The following is a 6,751-nucleotide window of genomic DNA, read 5'->3' as shown; positions in this document are numbered from 1 at the left end:
ATGACGAGCAAAAAAAACTTTTAAAGTACTTCAGCTATGTGCAGGTATTGAAAGGTGATTGTTGCATAAATGAGTTCTAGTTGTGTTACAAACCATGACCTCCTTGAAGCAAGTAACCAGGCAGCATTTTGAAACAATCCACCTGCAATGACAATCCTCCAAGAGTTCAATGCAAACCAGACTGGAGTATGAGTCTGCCCTAAGGCGGAAGTTGACTGTTGCTATTTGCAGCTTCAACAACGCAACACCTAACACGTTTCACTCTGACAGCTGAAGCTGCCAATAAAGTGTGCTAAAGAAAATAGCCACAATCAGGCCACAAAAATGGAGAAAAGCGAGGTGTGTTTGTTTAAGGGATGGTAGAAAAAATACACATACAGTTTGCAAGACAATGACACGTCATCTAGAAGTTGCAAATACTGGAGAAAGTAACAGTCATTACAGGAAAACAGAAAAAGACAATATTGGTTAATGACAAGCAATAAACTTCCTACAGCAAGGTAAAGAATATAATGCAACAGAATTATATTGGGCTTTGTATTGTTGTGTAAGAACAGATCCTGCCATACACAGCAGTCATCTGCAGCACCTGAAGATCCACAGACTGCACTAAGACCTGAGACAGACAGAAACTTACTCACGCTTGAGGAAGCTAAAAATAAAATTCTGAATGAGAAGAAGAGCCAACAAAACAAACAGGGTATAAAGATTCAGCACAAAGTGGCAAACTATGATCATGGAAACAAGGATACATTTTCTGCAATGGCAACCTTATTTCAAATATCGTTTCTGCCAAACTTAAAAAAGAATTTTAAAAAAGTTTGTGACATATCTGGGCTTTCAAGTGATTGACTCAATCTATGTCCAAGCTTAAGTTCAACCTGGTATTTTTTTGTGTGAATGTATTTTCCATTGCTCATTCTTGGTGCTCTTTTTTCTAGTTTTGTTTCGGTTTTGGTAGGGTTTTTCTTTTAAATATTTATTCTTTTTCACAATACTCTTACTGACTATATCCAAACTATTCCTTTTCACTAATTTCAGTTCTGTGCCAGCAACATTATCTTTCTTACTGTTCTCCAACTAGGACAAAAACTAAAGAGAACAAAGCCACACAGTACTATCTGCAGAACAAGGAGAAAAAGCAAAAAAAACATAAGCATGTTCATCAGAAGCCTCACTGAAGCCCCCCATAAAACAACTGGAGACAATTCTCTACATCAGGAATCTGTTTTCAGATGAAAAACACCCATATGCTTCCAATCCTCATTTCAGACCCTGATGAGTTCATGCCTCTTTCTGATAGGCTATGCAGTATGTATGTGTAGGACTGATAGTGGGCATGCAATTGCACCTCTCCGAAGAACACTCAGCAACAGTTAGGCATAGGATTCCTTGTAATATATTAGGACTGGACCTTGTCTAAAAAGAGATCACAAGGTGAATTTAAAAGCTGATTAATTAAGATTTGATTAATTAAAAATATGCTAGAAAATTTGTGACCAAAATGCTAATAGTTTGAACAAAAAGCATTTATTTAAACAAACAGGCAGGAATTATGGCATACTTAGAACTAATTAATTTCACGAAGGCTGTTAAAGATTCAAGTCTACAATGACTTCATCAAAATAAAGACTCTACCCAATTATCACCAATCTGGCCCAATAAAATAATCAGCATGATGTTTAAATGGCTATGAGAGCATGATGACTGAGCAATATTTAGAAGAAAAACAGTTTTTGAAAGAGACCTTTTATTCTGTCCATCAACAAGAACTGTAAAAGTAAAACAAACACAAAATGACCACCGAGGGCAATATTATCTGTAACAGGAAAAAAATGTACAGGTTCCGTAATTCTTATGTCAATAAGTTGCCATCATTGTTCAAAACTCTCTGCTAATGCAAAAGCTGAACAAAAAGTTCTGGGTTCTCAGTGGTTCCTCAAAGCCTTCCTGAATAATTTCTGCTTAAAATTAAAAAAATATTTGTAATAGCCAGTTTCACAGTCAACTTAAAGCTAAAATTCAAGCTGTGCTTTTGACTGGTGAATCACCTCAAAAAGTCATTCCTACAAGAAGGGTCTTACCCTCATTTTACCTGACTATCCCCTCTGGAAACCAAGTACAATAAAAAGAAAACATGACCATTTAAAGAAAGAGGAGATGGATGGCCAGAAGAGTAATCATCATTAATCTCACAAAACTGGGACAGCTTTTTGCAATTAAAAAAACTGTAAAAAACCAATAATTTAATTATTGAATTAGGCTGATCTATAGTTGAACATGAATAAAAAATTAGGCCATTTTTATTGAATTGCCTTTTCAAGACTCAGTTGAAGAAATTAAGAACAAGTTGAAGGAACAATCCTTAACAGAAACTATGTCTGACTCAAAAGTTTGAAGCAGAAAATAGATGAGAGGCTAGCAATGCCTCAGCAGAAACTACCAAATATTGCTTGCACCTTTTTCAACTCTGCCTTGGCACCAGGTTATACCTATTCTTGGAGAAAAGATACTGAGTGTAAGCCAGAACAGAGGTCCATCTATGTGGTCATTTTTAGGAAAACTCCAAAGGAAAAAAGAAAAAGAAGTAAAACTACAATATTACCCATGAAGTGTTTTCTGTTTATTAAATTAAACTATGAAGTTAAGTAGAATAATTCCTGACATCAAGATTCCTGTGATGATACAGTTGCACAGGACTAAATAATGAGCTAGGTCACAGGGTAGAGAGAAGGTAGAATTAATATAAGCAGGAAAAATGTATGTTATGAGAAAACTGAAAAGGTATCACAACACTCTAACTTCCTGCATTTTTCTTCCTAATTCTGAAATGCAATCCACTTCGAGAAGACAAATAAGAGAAAATTGAAAAGGCTTTGGTTTTGAACACAGAATAGAATGCGTATTTAGATGGCCAAATATTTGCAAATGAATAGAAAGATCATCAACAAAATTATTTGGGCATGTAATTTTGAGGGAGAAGTTGCAAGTACATCTGATTTAACGCACTGAGTGTATTACTACTTTCAGACCATAATGACTTGCTAATGGATTGATTACAAGTTTTTCATATACCACAGCTGAAGACTAACTAAATACTCCATGCACAAAGAAACATCTTGGAAATGCCAGGGAGTGGCACCACTTCTGTTATTTTGTCTCTGAAAAGCTCAATAATTGCAGTTCTTCCTGGAAAGAAACAAAATGAGCAGAACCAGAATTTTATTTGGAATTAAGTACAAAATGAGATCTGGAAAATGCACCACACAGACTTCAGAAGACTCAGCTATTTGTCAAGGACAATACCATCTTAAGTTTCACTGACTAGATCAGAATATAAAACATTTTAGTTCAAAACAATGGAAGCAAGAAAACAGAGGACCCTGTTACAAGAACACCAAACCTTGCAATAAAAGCAGCAGAACCAACCAAAAAAGCTAGACAGTATGAGGGCTGCAGTTGTTGCAGCTGAAACAGCCCACTAGACCCACCAGTGCATGATGCTGAAGCTCTGAAAAGCACCTAGCTAAGGAAAAGTCTATTTTTTCAGTAACAATTTCTCAGAGGAGAAGAAGAGAAGAAGAAACAAAGCTGATGGATTTGCTGGGCTCCCATGTAAAAAATTTATCACATTCTATTCAGGGAATAAAAAGAAAAACCATGTTTTAATCTCTGTTCTGAATAAAAAACCCCACAATTTCTCTAAACCCCTACTTATTAGCACCTTCCTACAATTCACAAAACCCACACACCTCAAAACTAGTAAATAGGAGAGCCAAAACTATGGAAATACTTGAAAATTTATATCCTTAAATTCCACAAAGGAGAAGATACCAACATTAGCCTGGAAAAAAAATCCTGCTTATCCTAGTACAAAGACCACAACACTTAACAGAACTACTTGTTCTACCTCCTTTCACGTTTACTCTCCAGAGAAACATTTTTTTCTTCCAGTGATAGGTTCTGAATGTTCAGTCTTGTGGCTGTGGACATTTTACATATCAAGGACCTCAAATAAAGACTAACAGAACAAACACAGTATCTTAATTTTTTGTTTTCTTGTATTTATACATAACCCACCTCCTCCCTGACTGCAGTAGCCTGCAGTGGTGCAGTGGACATCCATATGGGATAGTAAAGTAGATTAAATGTATCTTTGCTACTGGAAAAATGAGTATTCCCCTCTTCCTGGCTTGCCACTGCCATCCCCATTCTGTGTACTTGCTCTGGCACTCATCTGGCCACACAATAAGATAATTCAATTTGCCAATCCAAGGGAGGAAGGAAAAGAAAAAAAGAGCAAAACAAAAAGAAATAGTGTTCTGCTGGGTTAGTGGAGTGAATTAACTTCTCATGTACTTCGAAAACTACCAGAGTCACTGCAACAAAGCAGTGCAGCCATGCTGTACCAAACCCAAAGAAGAGGGAGTAACTGGGAATACTCCATGCAAAGGCATTAAGATATGAGAACGACGAGTCAGCCTCTTTAATATCCACCCACTCCCTTACTTCTCACCCACAATCGAAGAGCCGGCAGGAGACACTTCAATTTCAGTGATGCAGCACTGAGTACATTTCCAAACACAGGTCTCCCCATCTGCAATCTAATTATGTCAAAAATCTACTAAAATATAATTGTGGCTTTTATCTGAAACCTCTAGGACAAGCTAGTTTTGATGTAATATATGATAAAAAATTATATATCCTAATTTAAAATATAAGGGGTTTTTGAAGGTCAAACACAATTTTAACTAAAAAGATCATTCTACCTACAAATGCACCTGTAGAATAAAAACAGCCTCCCAGCTTTTTGGCAGTAGAGTCAGGAAATTAAACTACAGGACAGAACTAGGCATTTGCAATTTATTTTAGTATTTTTTAATATTTTTATGCATGTATAACTGCACAACAGACATACATGAAGTTGTTTAAACAACTCTCTTCCCACCCTTATTTGCATGCATTATTACACTGTTACAGTTTAAGTCACGTAATCACATACTGTCCTGCCCCATTCAACGCCCTAGCTAGACTGTGATCCAGGGAAACATTAGCATTGTGCACTGAAGGAAGCTGCTCTCAGTAGACCAGTCCCTGGAAAATGCGTGGATACGCAAGGATCAATACTAGAATGCAAGACGCGCAGCTGCTCAGTAAGAGCATCACAAACCTACCACACAATGAAAGGCCCCCACAGGCTCAATTAGCGCAGTGAAGATGCACACCTTAGAGGAGATAAACACATCTAACCCCAGCTTCCAGCTAGCAGACTTGAAGCTCCATCCCTCAGTCACAAACAACTTCCTTTTCTCAAATTGCAGTCTCTTGGTCACAACAGAATCAATCTTTACTACATTATGTAGCATATCCTTCAAAAAGGGGGAAGTATCACTGTGTCCTTTCACAATCTCACAAGTGCTAGAAGCTGACAGAATTTACTTGTAGAAAACCTATCTGCATGTCTTCCATATTTGACTCCCCAGTTCACAATTTTCTAAAGAAAAAAACAGGATTTCACAGTTTTTCTTTGCTTTCTAGCTAAAGTAAAAACAATCTGTTGTACCGCAGTTCCATTCTGCCTGCAAAGCTAAAAAAAGCAGTGCTAACATGGACACTGTCCTGTTAAGAGAATCAAGGAGATACTATGGTATCAATATACATTAAATACCTTCTCTCTGCAATTGCAAGAACTGGAAATGGTACTGCAAAATCCATTTCTGCAACTCCTCATGCCTTGGGTTTCATTCCAGGCATTTGAGAAAGCTTCCAAGCTCTCACCTACAACCAGACATAGACTTTACCAGTTCATAACCTGGCTCTTTTCTGACTTGTATGTTATCACCAGAATTTTGAAGAAATTTTGCCTGTCAAGTCCATTACAGCAGATGAAACACAATCTGTGAACCCACTGTTTTTTTCAAAAGTCAGATTAAACATGGGAAATAGCCATATGTCAGAACCACTCCCCAAACAATGCACTGTCATGCCAAAGTTTGCTAACAACTTACAAGTCAGAAGGTTTCTCTTCAAAAGAATTAAAGAAAGCGTTTTTATCTGATCCATTACAAATAATGTCTAGATTCTTGATATTTTGACAAAATTCTTTGTATCCCCAGCTGCACTACTCTCTCTATTCAGCCAGCCTTCCTGACCTTCATCAGACAAAGGGGAAAAAAAAAGCCAACAGAACAGAACATTTACATGAAGGTAACGAAGTGTTTAAAAAAGTGATAATCAAAGAGTGAAGGAAGATTCTTTGCAGTGTTTATATTTAACTTTTTCTCCATTAAATAAAATTTAAAGTTGAGGAGCTTCCATATCAGCAGAGTTCAGCAAGACAGACTTCTCAACATCTGGACATAAAGGAATTCCCAGAGGAAATTAATCATAGGAAATCACAGCATATTTAATCTGTCTCCGTTCAGTTTACAAAAACTGTCCCATCCCACATATCATTTTACAGACGCACGCCCAGGGCCAAGAACGCTGTCACAATGCCTTGAATGGCATTCCAAAGGAGAAAAGATGATCATCGCAGTGCTAGAACAGGTTTTATTCTTTCAAAGTACTTAAATATTTTATGAGTACCTTTGCTTTCACAGGGAAGAAAATAATTTCCTCCAAGTGCAGATCAGTGGATGCTATCTAATCGCTTGTCACAAGAAGGCAGTCCTTATGTATCTGCAACTCATCAGCATAGCATCTACATCTCATTTTTTTTTTCCATCAAGCCGTGAGCATTGATGGGCTA

The sequence above is a fragment of the Corvus brachyrhynchos genome, unplaced genomic scaffold, assembly GCF_000691975.1.
Source record: "Corvus brachyrhynchos isolate BGI_N302 unplaced genomic scaffold, ASM69197v1 scaffold31, whole genome shotgun sequence".
Lineage (NCBI taxonomy): Eukaryota > Metazoa > Chordata > Aves > Passeriformes > Corvidae > Corvus > Corvus brachyrhynchos.
Note: the sequence above shows the minus strand (reverse complement) of the source record.